The sequence below is a fragment of the Pleurodeles waltl genome, chromosome 3_1 (genome assembly GCF_031143425.1).
Source record: "Pleurodeles waltl isolate 20211129_DDA chromosome 3_1, aPleWal1.hap1.20221129, whole genome shotgun sequence".
NCBI classification, from domain to species: domain Eukaryota; kingdom Metazoa; phylum Chordata; class Amphibia; order Caudata; family Salamandridae; genus Pleurodeles; species Pleurodeles waltl.
In genome coordinates this window covers 1,359,691,660-1,359,714,453 of record NC_090440.1, presented here as the reverse complement: position 1 = coordinate 1,359,714,453, position 22,794 = coordinate 1,359,691,660, and positions in this window count along the sequence as shown.

The window sequence follows — 22,794 nt, the reverse complement described above, 5'->3', positions numbered from 1 at the left end:
AGCACAATTTTTGCATTGTCCTGTGACTGGTCTTTCCCCTTGTTGTGCATCTCATACACAATACACTGCAAATATTTGTTTTCAAAAAGTTGCAATAAGCCAACCTCATGAATATTTGTCAGGTAGGAAATGGACTGCTACTCCTTGTTAAAAATAGTGAATAGAGAGAGGCTCGAAATAAACAGCAGATCTCTCTTCCGGCATGAACAATGGGCCTGCCTTGCAATCTCTACACACCTAAGCGACAGGGATCAAAATGCCACAGTCATTGGCACATTGCGAATGTGACATTGAGGTGTACATTCGATGGTTTGTTCCATGATGTCTCATAGCAGGAAGAGTACTTTTGGCCACCACCTTTCCCCCCGTGATTCATTGCGATTTGTAGTCTACAATATGAATCATTATGGACTCCAGTGGACTACAAACTCTATATTTAGGTTCACTAAACCAGTTTCACTGACTTTGCAATTACAACGCCATGAGGGTGTCAGACCCGTGTAGGGTATGCATATGCCACTGCGTACTGTATCACCATTGTCATCATGATGATAATGCCAACCCCTAGAACTTTGTGGGACTAAGCTCCGTAACTCCCTGCCAGTTGCTGGAGGCATTAGTGTGCATGTTTGAAGCAGAAATGTGTTAATTAATGCTTTCAGGGAACTTTTTCATAAAATCCCTAGAACTGAGACATGCTGTTATGCTGTAATCCCAACAAAAGTTAAGAAAGTCCCTCTTTCAAAGGTCTACATTCTCCCAAACATCCCTCAAGGATGCGGAATGCACAATATCGACATCTTTTAACCATATCAATAAATCACAAATCTTGCAAAGTTTAAAAGAGGGTGCAGCTCTAGTGTCTTGTAGTGGGGAAGTATTCCTTCTGTCACCCAGTGCTGCAATGAGCAGTGGAGCCGCAGACCAAGAACACCCACTCAGACCATGATCTCCGGCAACCAGACTTCTCATACGCCTGTTTGCCATGTTCCACTTACTGACCCAGGATGTCCCTATACTTAGGGGCAGGACATCCAGCTGCACGAAACGACCACTGTAGGTGGATAGGTGGGCGAAACTTCACCTTGGGAGAAGTCAACAACTTTGACTACTTCTGCAAACGGTGAAGTTTAATGACTTTTCAGGTGCAACATGATAAGATAACATAAGATACGATCATATCAGATAACATAAGATAAGATTAAGGTAAAATAAGATAAGATGAGGCGAGATAAGGTACAATATGATATCATCGGTACTTTCCGATTGGCAGGTCAGGTTCCACCCCAGGATGAGAACTCACTCTGTATGAACTCCAGGACACGCAGAGAGATTTCAGCCTGAATCACTGAAACGCTGCTGTGGTCCAAATGAATAATTCATTATGGCGAGATGTGTCACAATGTATTCATGAATATTCATAATAGGGAAGACCATGAATATGTATATTATACAAAAAGCTTTAAATGGAATAGCATGAAATTTCCGGCTTGGATACATTAGCTCTGTGACGGGATAATCCATTCTGCTCCTGCTTTCTTCTTTTCTTATGGTTAGTTACCAAATGATTACTTTGTCTCCGAAGGGGCAGAGGGCTCGGAGGCTGCACTTTTCTAATTCTGTTATGCAAACTGGAAACAACTTTACAGGGTGAAAAAACTGTGCTCTGAATGGGGAACTGGAGAACCAAAATATCACTGAAATCATTTATCAAAAACTCTATTTTATCTGTTTTTAATTTGCTTTTTTGATAGTCAAACTGCCCACTAATGCTTAAATACATTAATTGTGGAGACAAGAGAAACTTCAGTCCTGCTTTATCTTATTCAATAGGAATTCTTGGACCAGCTTTTGTTCCTTATGATGGATGTTTCTGCCCTGCATGGATCGCGTTTTTTCACCATGTTCCCTTTCTGTTTGCTGCAATTGCACTCTACAAAAGATTGAAGCTGGCTAGGGCCCCACATTGATCCTGGCTGCCCATGGGAGTGACCACTGTGACCGAGGCCTTCCCTGCTCCTGCCACCCAACTAAACCTCGACCTCTCTCCTTTCATTTGAGCTGAGTTAGCAGGTGAAAAGAAGCATTTAGAAGTTCCTTCTCAACTTTTCCTCAAGATCATAACACTGGATTGGCCAATTCATTCTTGTTCTTTCAGTGCAGCTACCTAACAAGAGTTTAGTCTCTCACCCAGGCATGTGGAGGGTGCTGGTGTGGCTAGCGTTTTAGCCTGTACCTGGGTAATGTTGACCCTACAGTGTCTTGTCCGCCTTTGGAGGCATTTGAGAGTATGAGTGGGACTTGTGGTGGGATTTTCGGCTGATAATTTTTGTTCTAATAGAAGCACGTTGTTAAACCTGACAGCCTTAGGTTGATCTTCCCCAAACTTTTTGCCTCCGTCCTTCACTTTCCTAACCTCGTTTTTGCTGGTATTATGACTTTTTGCACTTTACCACTGTTAATTGGTGTTTAAGTGCTTGGACTCTCTCCACTTAACATGGTAATATTGGCTTATCCCCAATTGGCATATTAAATTTACATATCAGACCCTATTAAAATGGTACTATCTATACCCAGGGCCTGTAAATTCAATGCTACTAGTGGCCTTGCTGCACGGAGTTTGCCACCCACTTAAGAAACCCTTTAAGCGTGTCTAAGGCCTGCCATTGCACAGCCTGTGCATGCAGTTTTTTACTGTTATGTCGATCTGGCGAAAGAAACCTTTGGCTCGTGCCATTTGAGGAGCTTGACACGGCACATTGAGGGAAGCAGAGGGACAGTACACTTTGAGGATTGCGCCCACTCCCCTCATACTGCCTTGGCCTAAAGCGGGAGAAGTGGGAGAAGCGAGGGCTGGTTATGCCCTGAATACACCCTGCAGGAAGAAAGCAGGAGGAAAAGAGGACATCCTGTGCCAACTTAAGAGGTGAGCGCACCCTGCGCCCTGGACTGACGTGCACAATTTAAAGTACATGGTGATTTCCCCTGACAGCTTTTAGGGCAGGAGGAAAGAGCAGAGGGGGAAGTACGAGGCACACCCTGCCAAGAGGTGGGATTTTGGATAGGGGGTGGGAAGTCTGTTTCTCCCGACATATTTATGTCATAAAGAGCCCCAGAGTGCTGAGAGTGCACGCTGTCTGGGGGCTACGGCAGGTGTGCAAGGGGCATCTAGCCTTTGTGGGGAGACTGTCTGCTGCTATCTCTGGCTCTGTTTATCAGCCCTTTAAAACTCGGTGAAAGAAAGATGTCTTGTCTATGAGGACCTCTTCCAGAGCATTACATGAGTGTGTTGGGGAAGGCTAGATCTTTTGCACTTGAAGCTTGGATATATGAGTGATAATTAGAACATTAGAGCTTAGCCTTTATTCACACAATAATAAGCATCAGGAGCCGATGTGCAGCGCGAGCATTGGTCCCTCCTTTAGATAAGAAGTACCAGGGAAAAGAACACTGCTTATCATTTAACCTGGGATGCTCACCAGTGACTATAGGATGAAAATACTCCTCGTACGTCACGAATGAGAACTGTACTCTGCTCTGGAGAAAAGCGACTTGCTCCTCATACTCTGGTTGAAGCAGAATCATCTGCAGTTGATCTTAGAGTTACGGAGATTTTCTTGCCCCATTGTACGAGACGAGCTGAGTAAGTTGGATAACATATATGCCCACTTTGCCACGACCACCTGCTTCTTCATGTTTCTCGAGCCTCTGTGTGCCTGCATGACAAACCTGAGCTCTGAGCTCCTGTATCCTGGTGAAAGTCACAGGTGCCGTAGAAAACATGGAAGTTGTGGAGTAGCAGGAGTAGCAGAACCAGGAGTCGAAATTGTGGAACTGCTGGAACTGTGTTGGAGCAGAGTGTTAGAGACTGACCTCAGAGTTCTTGTCATGGAGTAAGTCCATTGGTGGATATGTAACGTGGTGGCGGCAATTCAGAATTTTGAGGTGGCGGCAAGTTCCTTAATTTATATAGTCCAATTGTCTCCAGGGAAACAGAAATATAGAATGCCCTAAAAAAAAAATAGGGACAGGTGTGGTGTGTGGCCTGAAGAAGGGGTTGAAAGACATCACTAGGAAAAAGGGAATCCCTATGGAGTGTCAACACTTAGGACATACTGATATTAGTTCTGAAGGAGGAGATATGTCTCCTGTTTTGCAGCATGAGGATGAACCGACAGACCTCAGGGAAGTAACTGTTGTAACGCCTTTGGGTTTATCAATTAAAGAATTTGTGGGGAAGTATTTTAAAAAGAATGTCAATGTATCCCAGGATAGTGAAAGAAAAAAAATCATCAAAAGTTGATCAGAGAGAAGATGAACAGATTGTAGCAAGTGATTCTATTGTTTTGGATTCCTTACATAATGAGGATCTACCCTCAGGGGAAGGGGTGGCAGGCATATGGGGGGGGTGCGCTTAATGGAGCCTAGGTTATCCTCATCGCCTTGCCTCTCACCCCTTGTGGTGAATAATTACATGATGTAATTAACCCCTGGGTATAAGAACTGGACCACAGACACCCCCACTTCAGTACACTTCTGGAACTGTGGATACTCTGCCAGGAAGAAGGCCTATTGTACTGCTGAAGGGATTCCACCCTGCTGGACTGCACTCTGCTGGACTCCTGCTTTACTGTGCTGACCTGCTACCTTCCTCCTGGGTGAGAAGGCCTGGACCTGTATGACTTCAAACCAGAGCCCAGAGTGACTCCAAGGGCTAGTTGGCTGGCCTCCTGATTGTACGTTTTAGTGACAGAAAATGCTTCCAACTCCCCTGCTTCTGCACCTGGACTCTGCAAGCTGTTAGTTTACCCGGCCAAGTCATGCCACCCAAATCCTAGACCCTTGGAATTGGGCCTAAGGTGTTTTCTCAGTGGAACTATGCATCCTCTGCTGAGCAATGCATCCTTGAGCAAAACCGATACATCTCCTTTGCTGAGCGGCGAATCCTTGAGCATAACTGATGCATCTTCGCTGCTGTATGGATTGGACGCATCCCAACAGACTTGCATCTCTGCTGCATCCTGCACCTTGGGTTCGACACATCCCCTTCGGAACAGTCACTGAACAATACTTTTACGGGTGCAAGCTTTTCGTATCTCCCATCGATGGAAGCCTTGAAAATGACACTGAAACTCTGCATCACAGCTTCACTGTTCACAGGAACCTATGCATTGTCTCGAGTGTGTAACGCAGCTTCAAAACCGACTGTCGCACCGCAAGCCCCATTGACAGGATCCTTGACATCGATGCAGCAGGATCTCATACTGCAGCCTCTCTCTCAGAATTGACCCAGGGCCTCTGCTGCGCAACGCATCTTCAAAGCAGATCCATGCAATGCTCCATTATCAGGATTTAAGGTACTTTGCTTCAGTGGACCTAACTGGCTCCCTGTAGCTGTCCCGTGCTCTGTCACGATTGGCCTGAACTTCTGACTTTGTCCCAGTCTGGCGCAACCAGATATCTCCAATAATTCTTCTTGCTGCAATTTTTACCTAAAACTTTGAAATTCACTTCAGTTCCACTTATTGGATTTTTGATATTTTGGTCTTGTTTTATTTATTAAATTCAGATCTAGTTTTCTAACCTGGTGTGGAATCTTTTCGTGTGGTGTTTTCTCTGTTTTACTGTCTGAAGTGCTGCACAGGTACTTTACCTATTGCCTCTCAGTTAAGCCTGACTGCTCTCTGAAACTACCAGAGGATGAGCACAGGTTAATTAAGGGTTTGGTTATGTCTTATCCTGATTAGGCTTGTGCTTGCTGCTTGACCAGGGCTCACACCCCAGTCAACCAACAAACCAATTACTAACATATGTGAAATATGGGTCTTTAAAAATTGTGTACTCTGTGCTCAGGATACCAACCTTGATGCTGTTAAATTGTTTTCCTTGCTCTTCTAGTTGTAAAGAAGGAGGCAGAATTCCCTGGTGTAAAAAAAATGCATGGCTACTGTTCGTGTTACAACCTTCTGTTCTTGCCCTTTTTGGCATCCTTTTACTCATTTGCATTTCTGTCCTGACCTTCTTGTCATATGGATTACTGAGTCTTCTCTGATTAACCCCCCCCCCCTTTTTTTGGTGTACACATAGAGCGCTGTGTTGTCCCTGTCACTAGGTTGGAGCTAAGTAGCTGCCTATATGTTTTAGACACCGCTCTCACTAGACTACATGTGAGAATGTGAGAAAGACCATGTGAGTGGATCACTGCCTCTTACCCCTGCTATTTTCCCCTTACCTACTCCCTCCATGTGTCCTCCCTCGCTCACAAACCTTATAGAATAGCAGACCCACTGCTGCAGTCAATTTTGGGGTGAACAGAAAGCATAACAGAAACCATGCAAAATACATGAGGGCTGCTGGGTAAATGATACCCACCAGCTAATTACAATATAATATACGGGATTCTGTAATCCCTGTATACATACACTTTTTTAATTCCTTTATGTTCTGTCGTCACTTACTGTCGACTTCTGACATCACAATGCCTGCTGCCAGAGCCAGAAGCTAATGTGAAATTTAAGACAGGTCACAGAGCATAACTGAAGCGGCTATTTAAACCAACAAAAAAGAAGGTTGCTTTTCTTTCTTCTGCTCTATTTTAATACCTTATAATGACAAGCAGGGAGATTTTTTTTGCACTTCTTAGATAGAGAAAAGCTAGCGTCCTTCTGCATCTTTTTGCACATTCTTAGCTACAGCAGCTGTAAAAAAACTGACCTGTATTGAACTGTTTCTAATATCTGTTTGCAATAAACATCTAACAGGTGTTTGATGGGGAAACACCCGGAAGAACGAGTCCAAAACCACAAGGTTGTGAAAAACGAAAGCAAAACAACGCATTCGTTTTCTACGACTTCCTGGTTTTGGTACCTTAACCACACATGTCTGAACAACGTACATGCGTTGTTAAGGTACAGAAGGGAGTCGGAGTGGACGCAGTGAAGGAGGAGGTAAGTTGGGCTGGGACTGGGGCTGTTTTTGGGGGGGCTGGGGATGATTAGGGTTGGGGGGCAGGGTTTAGGTTTTAGGGGTGCGGGTGGGGACTCTGGGTATTTTTAGTTTTTGGGGTTGGGTGGGGAGCTGGGGGTGATTAGGGTTTAGGGAGGGGGGTCAGGGTTTAGGTATAATGGGTGGGGTGGGGGGCTGGGGTGGAAGCATGCTGGGTCGTGCATGCTGATTGCTAATGCCTTTACCAGGAATGCGTTTACAACACTAAAATTGTTGTAAACGCATTCCTGGTAAAGGCATTAGTGGTTAGAACGAGGTCATTGTTCCGACCTCGTTGTTGAGCCACGGGTGGTTTAGGCACCCGTGGTTCCGAGACATAACCATTTGATATGTTTAAATTTGCACTAGAGGTTTTCTTTTTATCCTTCATTTTTGCAAACAAGCTTGTTCTTTCAAATAAAGAGCTACGCATCAAGGTTTTAAGTGGTTTGTGGGAAAGGTGATAGTGTTAACACGTGTTACATGGGTTAAAGTACTCACTGGTGTGCATGATAAGGATTTTGCAAGTCACCTCAGAGTTCTATAACCTTATAAAGTAACTCAGCCATCGGCCCTTTTCCCCTATATGGTTATGGAACTCCTCAGTGACTTTCAATATACTCATAATGTATGGCAAGGTGGATGTTATTCTTTAAATTACTTTGCGTGTCTATCTCAAGTACCTCCTCCTTCATTACACTATTAGGTGCTATATTCCATGACAGGATAAGAGCATCTATCTAGTCAGTCATGTACAACATCAAAACACTTCCAACGTATAATGACAATAAATAAAACATTCAGCCAACCTTGCGCTCCCCTACTGCGCAGCCTGCTACCTATTTAAGGATATGTTTCGGCACCCAAAAGAAGGGTACACGGTAATATATAAGTGCTGAAAAACAATCTAGCAGAGTTAACAACGTTTTTGTCATTGTTTTTCTGTCAATTTTTAACCAAAGGTATAAGAAAGGAGTGAGTCAGGTTCGAGAATGTGAAAGTCACTGTGAGAGTAACGGGTATACATGGATCACAAAGACTCGACTTTGGGCAGCGGTCAAAAAGGGAAGTCCAGGTTTACAAAAAGGTGGATGGGGATAATCATATCAAATAAAAATATAGATCTAGAAGAAAAAAAGTTTTTTCTGAATTGACTATAGGTCTTGAGGGGATCACTTCACCGTGAGAAACCAGAGCTTGCAATAAAAAGAGCCACCGCATCAGACTACTATCTCACAATGTAGGGACCTCACAGTAGAAGGACTGAGACATGATTTTAAAAAGTCTGAAGGAGAATTGATATTGTACAGAGAGCTGAATAAGCGAGACAACTAAGTGCAAAAGATAAAGTAGACTAGAAAAATTGAAAGTTTCCTTTCGTGTAGTAAATACATTGACACCAAGTGGTGATGCTTTACACTCAGGTAGGTATTGCAACTGGCGGTCCCGCTGTGTGGCATCACAGAGTAAAGTTATAAACGTAGTTATAGTCAGAAACTTTCCCTTATTGATTGGTGCCTTGATGCCCCTGGAGTGAGGCAGATTGGCTAGAGACTGAAGTGGTCCATGTGCCCTAAACTTACTCAACAGTGAAATAACTTTAATTAGCACCCTGCGTACAATGCTAAAGTTGGCTCACTCATTCAGAGGTTAGCAACAACTACTGTTGGCAAGTATTATAAGTTTAGCAGTAGTCTGAAATAAGGACATGTAGCAAACTGGGATAGTTTGCTTGTTTGTCTGTTTGTACGGATGTATTTTGGGATGAACAGTTCCAGGCAGACTTATTGCACATATGCTGACTGACACTAACAACTAATAATTGTCCTTCGTTAATAACTATGAGCTCAATAAACCATGCCTATAGTTACGAGAAGGGTAATCATAGAGGGTAACCCACTGAAGAGATGGTGTTTGTAGGTGTTAGCACCATTCGCAGAGTGCAAAACATTTAGGGCCACATGTACATGCATTTTTATAGTCGTAAACGGGCTGATTTGCAGAATCAGCCCGTTTGCAACTAGAAGAATGTTTTTGGGGTGTACAAAACCCAAATTGCAATTCATTAACCTGTTACCAAATCACAACTTGGGTTTCGTGATTCGGTATTAGGAAGGGGCGTGTTTTGGGCATCCCTTCCAAATACCGAATCTGAATGGTATGTATGATTGTTTTATGACCGTGAATGTGGTTGCAAACAAAACCCAGTTAGTACCAATTTCAAATTGGTGTTAACCCATTTTCAAATAGGGAAGGGGTACCCAAGGGACCCCTTCCCCTTTGTGAATGGTAGCAAAAATATTTTGCTCTGAAAAAATGTTAAGAAAATGTTTCATTTTTCTATTTGAAATGCATTCCTTTTTTTTTTTTTTAGGGAAAAAAACTGCTTTATTTAAAAAGCAGTCACATTCATGGTGGTCACCATCCCTGAGAGTGTGGCCATTGCAAATCGGATTGCAAATTGCGACCTACCTCATGAATATTGAAGAGGTAGGTAATTTGCAACCACATTGGGAATCGAAAACTGTGTACTTAATACTGTTGTATATTTTGTTTTGCGTCTCACAATTCGCGATTCCCATATAATATTTTGTCAGTACACTATAAAAAAAGAAATCTGCACCTGGAGTCACAGCAGAAAAGCATGGAACAGAGAATTTCTGCAAACACAAGGAGAAATTCAGGCCAATGATACTATACATTTCTTGCCTCTCCACCTGAGTGCTACATGATCCCACTACAAAGGTAGACCTCCAGGGGTATTGCTTTCTGAAAGACTATCTGATGTTGTGAGCAAATGCACAAGCCTCACTTTAGGTCGACCAGCACATTAACCTATTGGTAGATGATGTAAACATTTGGAGACCATCACTTCTGCTACTTCCTTTGTTCACTCCTCCAATTCAAGCTCAGGCAGCTGTTGTGAAGTATGTTTGTATGAAAAATTATGTGTTCTTTGTATAGTGCAAACCTAGTCAAAGGGCAGCTGAGCGCTGCCCAAAGTCAAAGCAAAATATCAGTCAATGAGTAATTGGACAGGAGGCTGCGTTATGATAATCATTTCTCTAAAGACTTGAAAACTATTTTACTGGAGAGTGAGCTACTACTTAAAGAAGAAAGTGTGTCTTTACTTGTGTAAGGTGAAGTCCAAACATATGTCAAAAGTAATAAAGAGTTAAAGTAGATCATGTCTTTTGGAAGTTATCCATGAAGAAGTACAAATAATGTGATGCGAGAACCTGGATTACTGTTTGACTGGGGTGTGAGCCTTGGTCAAGCAGCAACCACAAGTAAAACAGTGAAAACACCCCACAAAATGATCCCACACCAGGTTAGATACACAGAGCTTAATTTAATAAATAAAACAAGACCACAATGACTACAATCCAATCAGTAGAATCAGAGTTATGATTTTTTAAAGAATAAAGTTAATAATATAGGTGGTCATTACAACCCTGGCGGACGGTGTTAAAGCGGCGGTAAAACCGCCAACAGGCCGGCGGTAAAAAAATTGCAATCACGACTGTGGCGGAAACCGACAACAAAGACAGCCACTTTAACACTCCGACCACCACGGCGGTACAAACAAACAGCGCGGCGGTCACCGCCAACAGACAGGCGGGAGACAATGTACCGCCCACAGTATCACAACCTACCAATCCGCCACCTTTTCCGGGGCGGGTTCACCGCGGATAAAAACACGGCGGAAACAGGAATTTCGAAGGGAAAATGCTCACCTCTACACACCCCACGAGGAACGAGGACACCATGGACCCGGAACTCCAAATTCTCCTTGCGATAGTCTTCCTGCTCCTCTACCAGGAGCACGAACGCCGGCGGCGAAGACCACATTGAGTACTGCACCTACGACACAGGGGAGGGGGGAGGCAAAAAACAGGGACACACACACACAACACCCCCACCCTCACCCACTACAACACACACAATTGCAAATCTATACATCACAGTAACACCCCCCAAACCCCCCGGAAGAATGCAAAGACAATAGAAAATTAGTGTAACCATTGTAATATATTAAAAACAAGTAGGCAGAAATATATATTTACACCATGTACAAAATATATACCAAGCATAGTAGTCCAGGTAGTGCACTAAGATAGTCCGTGGAACACTGGGACCACACGGTATGGGCAAGGCCCACACAAGATCCCCGACCATGACGGAGAGAACACTGCAGGGGCATCCGAGAGCAAGAAAACAGGCACCTCAGGGGGAGGGAAAGGGGGGGCACCTCAGGCAGTTGAGTGCACAACGCCAAATCCACGAGGGGGCCACATGCCCACTGTTCCATCCTGGGGAGTGCAAAGCCACAGTCTCTCAAGTCTCTACAGTGGGTGGGTTGCCCACTGTTCCATCCTGTGGAGTGCAAAGCCACAGTCTCTCAAGTCTCTACAGTGGGTGGGTTGCCCACTGTTCAATCCTGGGGAGTGAAAAGCCACAGTCTCTCAAGCCTCTACAGTGGGTGGGTTGCCCACTGTTCAATCCTGGGGAGTGCAAAGCCACAGTCTCATAAGTCTCTACAGTGGGTGGGTTGCCCACTGTTCAATCCTGGGGAGTGCAAAGACACAGCCTCACAAGTGGATGACAGTCTCCACTGGTTCTGGAGGGGGCATGGTGCCCAGAGTGCTTCATCCTGTTAAGGACAGAGGTAGTGGATGGCAGTCTCCACTGGTTCTGGAGGGGGCATGGTGCCCAGAGTGCTTCATCCTGTTAAGGACAGAGGTAGTGGATGGCAGTCTCCACTGGTTCTGGAGGGGTCATGGTGCCCAGAGTGCTTAATCCTGTTAAGGACATAGGTAGTGGATGCCTTTTCCACTGGTTCTGGAGGGGGCATGGTGCCCAGAGTGCTTCATCCTGTTAAGGACAGAGGTAGTGGATGGCAGTCTCCACTGGTTCTGGAGGGGGCATGGTGCCCAGAGTGCTTCATCCTGTTAAGGACAGAGGTTGTGGATGTCTTTCTCCAATGGTTCTGGAGGGGGCTTTGTGCCCAGAGTGCTTCATCCTGTTAAGGACAGAGGTAGTGGATGACAGTCTCCACTGGTTCTGGAGGGGGCATGATGCCCAGAGTGCTTCATACTGTTAAGGACAGAGGTAGTGGATGGCAGTCTCCACTGGTTCTGGAGGAGGCATGGTGCCCAGAGTGCTTCATCCTGCCAAGGACTGAGGTAGTGGATGCCTTTCTCCACTGGTTCTGGAGGGGGCTTTGTGCCCACAGTGCTTCATCCTGTTAAGGACAGGGGTAGTGGATGTCAGTCTCCACTGGTTCTGGAGGGGGCATGGTGCCCAGAGTGCTTAATCCTGTTAAGGACATAGGTAGTGGATGCCTTTCTCCACTGGTTCTGGAGGGGGCATGGTGCCCAGAGTGCTTCATCCTGTTAAGGACAGAGGTAGTGGATGGCAGTCTCCACTGGTTCTGGAGGGGGCATGGTGCCCAGAGTGCTTCATCCTGTTAAGGACAGAGGTTGTGGATGTCTTTCTCCAATGGTTCTGGAGGGGGCTTTGTGCCCAGAGTGCTTCATCCTGTTAAGGACAGAGGTAGTGGATGGCAGTCTCCACTGGTTCTGGAGGAGGCATGGTGCCCAGAGTGCTTCATCCTGCCAAGGACTGAGGTAGTGGATGCCTTTCTCCACTGGTTCTGGAGGGGGCTTTGTGCCCAGAGTGCTTCATCCTGTTAAGGACAGGGGTAGTGGATGGCAGTCTCCACTGGTTCTGGAGGGGTCATGGTGCCCAGAGTGCTTAATCCTGTTAAGGACATAGGTAGTGGATGCCTTTCTCCACTGGTTCTGGAGGGGGCATGGTGCCCAGAGTGCTTCATCCTGTTAAGGACAGAGGTAGTGGATGGCAGTCTCCACTGGTTTAGGAGGGGGCATGGTGCCCAGAGTGCTTCATCCTGTTAAGGTCAGAGGTTGTGGATGTCTTTCTCCAATGGTTCTGGAGGGGGCTTTGTGCCCAGAGTGCTTCATCCTGTTAAGGACAGAGGTAGTGGATGTCAGTCTCCACTGGTTCTGGAGGGGGCATGATGCCCAGAGTGCTTCATCCTGTTAAGGACAGAGGTAGTGGATGGCAGTCTCCACTGGTTCTGGAGGAGGCATGGTGCCCAGAGTGCTTCATCCTGCCAAGGACTGAGGTAGTGGATGCCTTTCTCCACTGGTTCTGGAGGGGGCTTTGTGCCCAGAGTGCTTCATCCTGTTAAGGACAGGGGTAGTGGATGTCAGTCTCCACTGGTTCTGGAGGGGGCATGGTGCCCAGAGTGCATCATTCACCCCAGGACGGACTCAGTTGCGTCAGTGCCCCTGCGGCTTATGGGCTAGCGGTGCTTCAGATGGTGGTGCCCTGTTCAGCGGTGCTTCAGATGGTGGTGCCCTGTTCAGCGGTGCTTCAGATGGCGGTGCCCTGTTCAGCGGTGCTTGAGATGGTGGTGCCCTGTTCAGCGGTGCTTGAAATGGCGGTGCCCTGTTCAGCGGTGCTTCAGATGGCGGTGCCCTGTTCAGCGGTGCTTCAGATGGCAGTGCCCTGTTCAGCGGTGCCTCAGATGGCGGTCTCCATTGCAGGGTCTCAGCTGCTGGTGGTCCTTCATGGCCCAGCGGGGCTGGCAATGGCGGTCCTTCATGGCCCAATGGGCCTTTTGCTGGCGGTCCTTCATGGCCCAGCTGGGCTTGTGCTGGCGGTGGCCTCCTGGGAAGCTGGGCTGGTGCTGGCGGTGGCCTCCTGGGCAGCTGGGCTGGTGCTGGTGGTGGCCTCCTTGGCAGCTGGGCTGGTGCTGACGGTGGCCTCCTGGGCAGCTGGGCTTGTGCTGGCGGTGGCCTCCTGGGCAGCTGGGCTTGTGCTGGCGGTGGCATCCTGAGCAGCTGGGCTGGTGCTGGCGGTGGCCTACTGGGCAGCTGGGCTGGTGCTGGAGGTGGCTTCCTGGGCTGCTGGGCTGGTGCTGGCGGTGGCCTCCTGGGCAGCTGGGATGATGGCAGTCTTCTCCGCTGTGCAGCTCTTCCCAGACTTGCCGGGTTTCTTGTGGCCCTTCCCTACCTTGGAAGGTGTCACAGCTGACTCCACACTCCCAACAGGACCCCTGGGAGCGGCTTTGGTGGCTGGAGTCTTCCCCCTCTCCCGCCGGGCACTGGCCAACTTCTGATGCTTCACAGGTGGGGGACTGTCTGTGCTGTGGCTCCGTGCCACGCTGGCTGCCCTGGTGGCCGGTGCACTCCAGATTCTGGTGACTACAGGCACCACTGGTCCCGGAGATGTTGTGGCTGAGGTGCTAGTTCGGGACCTATGAAATGGACGGGGTGGGGGAAGTGTGGGAAAGAGGTCAAAGGTGGACAGAAAAAGTTTTTGGGAGACACTGGGACGGGTAGCTGGAGGGGGTTTGGGAGTGGAGGAAGAGGTGGTGGTTGTAGGAGGTGTACGTTTGGTGACTTTGGGTGAAAGTGCATGCGCTGGAGGCTGTCGTGAGGTGGATGGCTGTTGGGTGGGTGTGTGCCTACGTTTGTGTATCTTGGGAGGGGGCGTCACAGACACACTGGGAGAGGACAGAGGGGACGTGTTAATGGTAGTGGGGTGGTGACTGCACATGAGCGGGGTGTGGTGGTGGGTGTGCTGGAGAGGGACGTAGTGGCTGTAGAGGTACCGCATGCAGGTGTGAGTGTAGATGAGACTGGGAGGGAGGACGGAGACGAGGAGGAGGTGGACACAATGGAGGCAGTGGATGTTGGTGTGTCTGCATGTGTGTGATGCTTGCGTGAGTGCCTGTGGGATGTGTTGTGCTTATGTTTGCCTGAGCTTCCCTTGGGTGTTGACGTGTGTGCATGTTGGTCTGTAGGTGTACTTGGGATAGGCTGAGGTACAGGAGATTGGGTCGGGGTTGAGGAAGTTGGAGGGGGGAGGCTAGAGACGGGGACAATGGCTGCCATCAGTGCTGAGGCCAGAGGCTGAAAAGATCGGTGAAGGGCCACCTGACCAGAATTAATGCCCTCCAGGAATGCATTGGTTTGTTGAAACTGCCTCTCTACACCCTGGATGGCATTCAAAATGGTAGACTGCCCAACAGTGAGGGACCTGAGGAGGTCAATGGCCTCCTCACTGAGGGCAGCAGGGTTGACTGGGGCAGGGCCTGAGGTGCATGGGGCGAAGGTGATGCCCACCCTCCTGGGTGAGCGGGCACGGGGCAAAGGCTGTGGAGCTGCTGGGAGGGCGGTGCTGGTAGGGAGGGTGGCGGCTGTACCTGTAGATGCAGGGGGCACAGATGTTGCCGCCACCACAAGGGAGCTCCCATCAGAGGACGAGTCCGTGTCGCTGATGTCAGCTCCTGTCCCCGCCGTGGAGCTCCCCTCGCCCTCCGTCCCACTGGTGAATTCAGACTCCATAGTGTGGCCCACCAGGGCCATGTGGGATGCAGCTCCCTCGTGCTCCGTTGCCACTGCTCCTTTGCCTGATGATGCTAATGCACACAAGAACAGGGAGACCACAAAAAGGGGGGGGAAGACAGAAGAAAGACATGTTGAGTGCATACATTACTGCTAACGTTGGCGGACACGACAGACACAGAAACCCCCTGCACTACGCCCCGCTCTTGGGCTCCACTGTTAAATTTCTGGGAAATGGCCTAGAAGGCTATGGGCGACCTCTGCACACATAGATGACACAGGGGCATGACTACCTGTACTTGGCACTCTACAGAGGTGGGCTGGGGTGCCACATGACCTGACAGACGGAGGGGCCTTGCCTACGGAACTCACCCTGGCCTAGGGAAACCCACAGCCCTCCTACCCCACCCAGACACCTCCACTGCACGCAAAGTCAGCAGAATGAGAGTGTACTCACCCCCTTGTGTCTGCTGTGATGCCCACAAGCGCCCATCCAACTCCGGGTAGGCCACCACCGGGATCCTGAACATCAGGGTGGTCATGGTGCGACGGGCACCCCTCCCACGTTGGGAGGCCATCCCCAGCTGAGCCTCCGCCGTCTTCTTGCTCCAGCAGTGAATGTCCTCCCATCTTTTCCTACAGTGGGTGCTCCGTCTGTGGTAGACCCCCAGGGTCTGGATGTCCTTGGCGATGGCACGCCAAATATCTTTCTTCTGGTGGGCGCTGACCTACATGAAATGTACAGGGGAAAAAGAGAAGTTATTACCAACTGCACCGTTGAAGTGATTGGCCCCCATCCCTACCCTTGCCATGTGGCACATGCATTCACCATCTTTTATGCATGCAGCACTCTCCCCCCTTCCTTCTTACATCCAGCCCTCTCCCCCCAAGCATAGCCCATACAGCATGCTCCCAGTGTACTTACCTGTTTGTCTGGAGGACCGTAGAGTAGCGTGTACTGGGGGAGGACCCCATCCACGAGTTTCTCCAACTCCTCTGATGTGAAGGCAGGGGCCCTTTCCCCAGACACTCGAGCCATTGTCTCTTCCAGACCAAGGTCACAGCAGCACTTGCAGTGTAAGTCCTCTCCTGTTTAAGATCAGGTATCGAGTGATTGAAGTGATAGAAAATGGCGGTCACGTCTGCAGCGGTGTGTACCGTCACCGCCGGCGTACATCGCCATTGGCTCCTGGGACCCATAGGGTCCAATGTTAACCAATGCAGCTTTGCGCCGCGGTCTTCGACCGCCTACCGTGACGGTGTACAACGCCAGTGCAGTTACCTCACATCCCATTGTCCCACTTTACAGGTGATGCAGCCGCCATTTCAGGGGCCCATATGGCTTCATTTCCAACTGCATCACTCATACCTAGGCCTAGACTCAACACACATACAGGCCACCTTTTGTGTATGATAGGTGTTCTGTGTAAACTGTGGGTACGTACCTCTGAGTTGTTTGACTCTGTGATCGCTGTTGTCCTTCATAGGCACCATCCGCTGGGACATGTGAGGAGATGGCAGCATCCTCCGGTGTACCGACCATTGGTGGACCTGTCGACAATGGAGGAGCGACATTTGGTTATCACCTACAGGCTTGACCGTGCCACAATCCAGGAACTGTGTACCCAGTTGGAGCCAGACCTGATGTCAGCAATCCACCATCCCACAGGAATCCCCCCTCAAGTGCAGGTGCTGTCAGTGCTCCATTTCCTTGCAAGTGGTTCCTTTCAGACAACAGTGGCCATGGCATCAGGGATGTCCCAGCCTATGTTTTACAACGTATTGTCCAGAGTGTTGTCTGCCCTGCTGAAACACATGCGGAGCTGCATTGTTTTCCCTCAGGTGGAGGATTTGCCTACAGTGAAAGGTGATTTTTATGCCCTGGGACACATCCCCAACATCATAGGTGCCATTGATGAGACACATGTCGCTTTGGTCCCCCCCCACAGGAGTGAACAGGTGTACAGAAACCAGAAGAGTTATCATTCTATGAATGTACAGATGGTATGTTTGGCAGACCAGTACATCTCCCATGTGAATGCCAAGTTCCCTGGCTCAGTGCATGACGCCTACATCCTGCGGAATAGCAGCATCCCTTATGTGATGGGTCAACTCCAGAGGCACCGTGTGTGGCTATTAGGCGAGCACCTGGAAGCAAGTCAGTGGGAATGGTTGTCTGGGTCTGGGAATATCCCTCCAGGTTAGTGCGTGCCTAGCAGTTGTCCCTCACCATTTGCAGGTGACTCTGGTTACCCCAACCTGTCATGGCTACTGACGCCAGTGAGGAATCCCAGGACAAGGGCAGAGTAACGCTACAATGAGGCCCATGGGCGAACTAGGAGGGTGATCGAGCGGACCTTCGGCTTCCTGAAGGCCAGGTTCAGGTGCCTCCATATGACAGGTGGATCCCTATTCTACTCACCAAAGAAGGTGTGCCAGATCATTGTGGCCTGCTGTATGCTTCATAACTTGGCTTTGCAACAACAGGTGGCTTTTCTGCAGGAGGATGGTCCAGATGGCGGTGTTGTTGCAGCTGTGGAGCCTGTGGACAGTGAAGACGAGGAAGCAGGGGAAGAAGACATGCACAACAGGGACTCAGTGATCCAGCAATATTTCCAGTGAGACACAGGTATGAATACAGAGCTGCCTACTACATGTACTTTAACACTACTACCTCTCTACTGTCTGTCGTTTTCACCCAGTGTATGGTCACTGAGTTGTCACTTTCCCTTACGATTTCACAGATGTGGGTCCCACTGTGTGACATCTGCTTAGATTCCTCATGGACTAGAGCTGTGTGACATAGGTATGTTGACATTCAGCTTGAAAGAGCATTTTGTCACTGTAATTGCTAATACACTATTTCAAAATCACAGACAGACTCCAGATTGTTTTGTGCTTTAAGTGTGTTTATTTAAGTGCTCAATATTGGAGGGGTTAGTGAAATGGTGAGGCGTGATGGTGGAGGAATGTCCATGGCAGAGTCCAGTCTATTAGTCTCACAGGTGCATTGCCCATATGGGCATAGGAAGTGGAGCTGGGGCAGTTTCAGTATGGACAGGGTGACAAAGTGGGACAGTAGGATGACAATCAGTGTGGTCTCATTTCTTGGTGGGGGTCTTGGCATCGTGCTCTGTCTTTGTCCTGGATCTCAGGGACCGTTTGCGGGGTGGTTCTCCGTCTGCAGGGGGTGGGGTGCTGGTGTGGTGGTCCTGTGGCAGTGCCTCCTGTCCACTAGTGCCGGCGGAGGAGGTGGGCAGTTCATCGTCCATGCTAGTGTCAGGGGCCCCTTGTAGTGCCACAGTGTCCCTCCTGGTGTTCACAAGTTCCTTCAGCACCCCTACGATGGTGCCTAGGGTGGAGCTGATCGTTCTGAGTTCCTCCCTGAAGCCCATATACTGTTCCTCCTGCAGGCGCTGGGTCTCTTGAAACTTGACCAGTACCGTTGCCATCGTCTCCTGGGAGTGGTGGTAAGCTCCCATGATGGAGGAGAGGGCCTCGTGGAGAGTGGGTTCCCTTGGCCACCCGGTGGGTGCTGTGCTGGTGTTTCTAGAGGGTGGAAGGTCTGTAGTGGCCTGTGAATTGGGCGATGGGAACCGACTGTCCCAAGGTCCCCGATGGGCCGGGCTGGTCATCTAGATCCAGTTGGACAGAGGTGCTGTCATCACTGTGGGCCTCTTCTGTTGGTGGTGTGGTCATGTGTGGACCCTGCTGTCCGGTGACATTGGGTAGGGGTCCTGCAGGGGTATAAAAGGATGGTTATTACATCTGTGTGTGTCATGGTGTGCAATGGGTGGGTGACTGTGTACCCCAGTGCTTGCATTCCTGTGTGAGACCTTGTGTGAGGATGGTTTAGGGGGTTGTATGGGTATGTGCAGTGGGCATGCTTTAGTGATGGGTGTCCATGCTTTGCTGTTGCATGCAGGGCTTGGTGTAGGGATGGGTGGTTTGTGATATTGGGACATATGTGAGGAGTTGGGGTGCTGGGGGTGAGGGTGAGGGTGAGGGTATGTGATAGCATGCAGGTACGGTGGGGTTGTAATAGTTTAGATTTGGCTTACCGGAGTCCATCCCTCCTCCTACTCCTGCAGGCCCTCAGGATGCAGAATCTCCAAGACCTGCTCCTCCCATGTTGTTAGTTGTGGGGGGGGAGTTGGGGGTCCACCGCCAGTCCGCTGAACCGCCAGGTGGTGTCTTGAGACCACGGAACGCACCTTCCCCCGTAGGTCGTTCCATCTCTTCCTGATGTCCTCCCGATTCCTTGGGTGCTCTCCCACTGCGTTGACCCTGTCCACTATTCTTCGCCATAGCTCCAGCTTCCTTGCAATGAAGGTGTGCTGCACCTGTGCTCCGAATAGCTGTGGCTCTACCCGGACGATTTCCTCTACCATGACCCTGAGCTCCTCCTCCGAGAACCTGGGGTGTCTTTGCCATGCCATGGGGTGCTGTAGGTGATGTGTGGGGTGGAGTGTGTGGTGACATGTATGCTGATATGTAGTGGTGTGTTGTGTGAGGTGCGTGGAAGTTCTGTGGGTGATGGTGTTGTGTGCCTGTGGATGCTGTTGTTCTTGCTGGTGCTCTCTCTCTGGACTTCTCTCCGTAATTGTGGTCGTAGGGGTTTGTGGGTGATGTGGGTGTGTGTTTTTTATATTGTATTGGGTGTGTGGGAGTGGTGTGTGTATGTGTATCAGGTGTGTGTATTTCAAATTGTCCAATGTGGTAGTGTTTTGTAAGAGTGTGTGTATTTTGAGTGCGGCGGTGTGTACCGCCAATGGAATACCGCGGTTGAAAGACTGCTGCGTGGATTCGTGGGTCGTGATAGTGTGGGCGTATTTCTGTTGGCATGATGGTGGAGGTTTTGTTTTCTCCAGTTTATCATTGACCTTTGGTGTAGCGGATTTGTGTGCGTGTGTGAATTTTGGCGGATTCCGAAATGTGGGTCATAATAGCTGCGGCGGAATTCCGCTGCTGCGGCGGTGTGTTGGCAGTCTTCTGCACGACGGTATGCAGCTTTTACCGCCAATGTTGTAATGACCGCCATAGTCCCAGATTAGTCTAGCTGAAGGTTTACCTTTTCATGTTTTGTGCCAAGAGACCTGTTCACATTGGAGAGGGCCATGGGGAGCAAGGAGAGCGTCGCAGGTGGCTTTCAAAGTGGCAAGAAGAGCAGGCCGGGCTCCATAGACGGGTGGATGGGAGCTTCACATTAGCAGTCCTGTGTGAACAGTCAATTTTGTACTGTGAAGAGAAAGGCTGGCGGCAGTGGCTGGCACTGGTTCCCCATGTGAGCAGCCTGGGCTTGGTGTGAACAGGTCTGTTCTCAGTTGCAAAGAGCCCAAAAGCTTACCTTAAGCTCACTGTGTCATACCAAGGGTCCAGGCCCAGAGGAGCACCACGTGGGGGTCACAAACTCACTGCAGCAAGGTCCAGAAGCTGGTTGGGGAGCCTTATATATCCCTTAGGCTCAAATCAGGATGTCAGCAGACTAGCCCTTAGAGTCACTCTGGGGTCTTAGGTTCAAGATGAAATTGCAGGTCCAGTTCTTCTGAGCAGCAGACAGCAGGTCAGCACAACAGGACAGCAGTTCCTTTAGAGCAGCAGTCCAGCAGAGTGGCCGTCCTTGTAGCAGCACAGCAGTCCTTCTTCCTGGCAGAGTATCCACAGGTTCAGAAATTTACTGAAGAGTTGGTGTCTGAGGTCCAGTATTTAAACTCAGTTGTGCCTTTGAAGTGGAAAGAAGCTTCTAGAGGCACACCTTTAAAGTGCACAGATGTCCTCCCTTCCTAGCCCTGGCTCCAGATTAAATGCAAAGGTTATGCAGCCCTTTATGTGGAGACAGGGCACAGCTGAACTAAGGGGCAGATTTAAGAGCCCCTAGCGCCTCCTTGCCCCCCATTAGTGTTATTTTTTGAATGCTAATGTGGCCCAACAAGGCCAAAATCACTCTGCCAGGTTTACAAAGTGGCGCAGTGCATGTAGCCCTTTATACTATGTTATGCCTGCTCAGACCAGGCATTAAAAGTAGGCTCCCATTGGTTTCAATGGGCCTCCTGGTGCTTTGCAGGAATAGTGTCAGAAATGTTTATGCTAATCCTGTAAAGCATGTCAAAAACTCTGACGCTAGTTCCCTAACTACTGCCATGGTTCATCATATATTCAATAAGGTGCGCACATGGTGGCGTTAGAGGGGTTCTAAGAGGAGCAAGAAAAGTGGTGCAGCACTAGCTACACTTTTCATAAATCTGCCCCTAAATATAGGGAGGGCTGGGACCAGCTCCTCCCACGCATCCTTCCAGTGATGGCCCATCCAGACATACCTAAGTTCTCATTTTGTGTGGGTGTCTAGCAGGAATACACCAAGCCCAACTGTCAGCCAGACCCAGTCATGTGACTGGGAGACAGGTTGCAGGAACCAAATGGCTAAAGCAAGAAACTACCCCTTTTCTAAAAGTGACATTTTCAGAATTGCACTATAAAATCCTACTTCACCATAAGTTAGGATTTTGAATTGTGATTCCAGCGGAACCAAACATGGACCGATTTCCTTTTCTCAGTTGGAAATTACAATTATAAAATGTAATAAGGTAACTCCAATGGTATCCTATGGGTGGTGTAGGCCCTGTAGTAGTGAAAAATGAATTTAAGTGTCTTTCACTACCAAGACATGTAAGGTTTAAAAGTGCATGTCCAACTTTTTAAATAGATTGCACCCTCTCCTCTGGGCTGTCCAGGGCCTACACTAGGGGTGACTTCTGTGTATTAAAAGTGAATGCTTGGGCCTGGCAAAAGGTTTATGTTTGCAGGTCGACATGGCAGTTTACAACTTCACACAAAGGGCTCTGCTATGGCAGGCCTGAGTCATATTTAAGGTGCTACTTATGAGGGTAGCACAACCAGTGCTGCAGGCCCACTGGTAGCTTTTAATTTACAAGCCCTCAGTACATGTAGTGTCACTTTACTAGGGATTTGTAAGTAAATTAAATATGGCAAGTGGGTGTAAGCCAATGTGACCATGTTAAGAGGAGAGCATTGATTAGCAGTGGTAAAGTGCACAGAGTTCTAAAAACGAATTCAGCAAAAATAAGAGTGAAAGCAAACAACCAAGTCCAACATGCATCATTCATTGTACAATACTTCTGGCATTTTACTGGTTAAGGAGATTAGATGTGTCCTCTTTGTGTCCATGTAGATGTAGCTATAAGACACTAAGGGCCAGATTTACAAGAAAATGGCACAGCGCAGTGCTGCGACAAAATTAGCAGTGCTGTGCTGCCCCAATTTTGAAAAGCAGGAACTGGAATGCAAGAATATGGTGCACCCCTGTGTTTCCCCCTGTGCCGGTGCTAAATTAAGCAGCCTGCACCAACGCAGGCATCCTTGCACCATGCTTTGAGAGGTATGATTGTTCATGTGCAGGAAGGTGCCCCTTCCT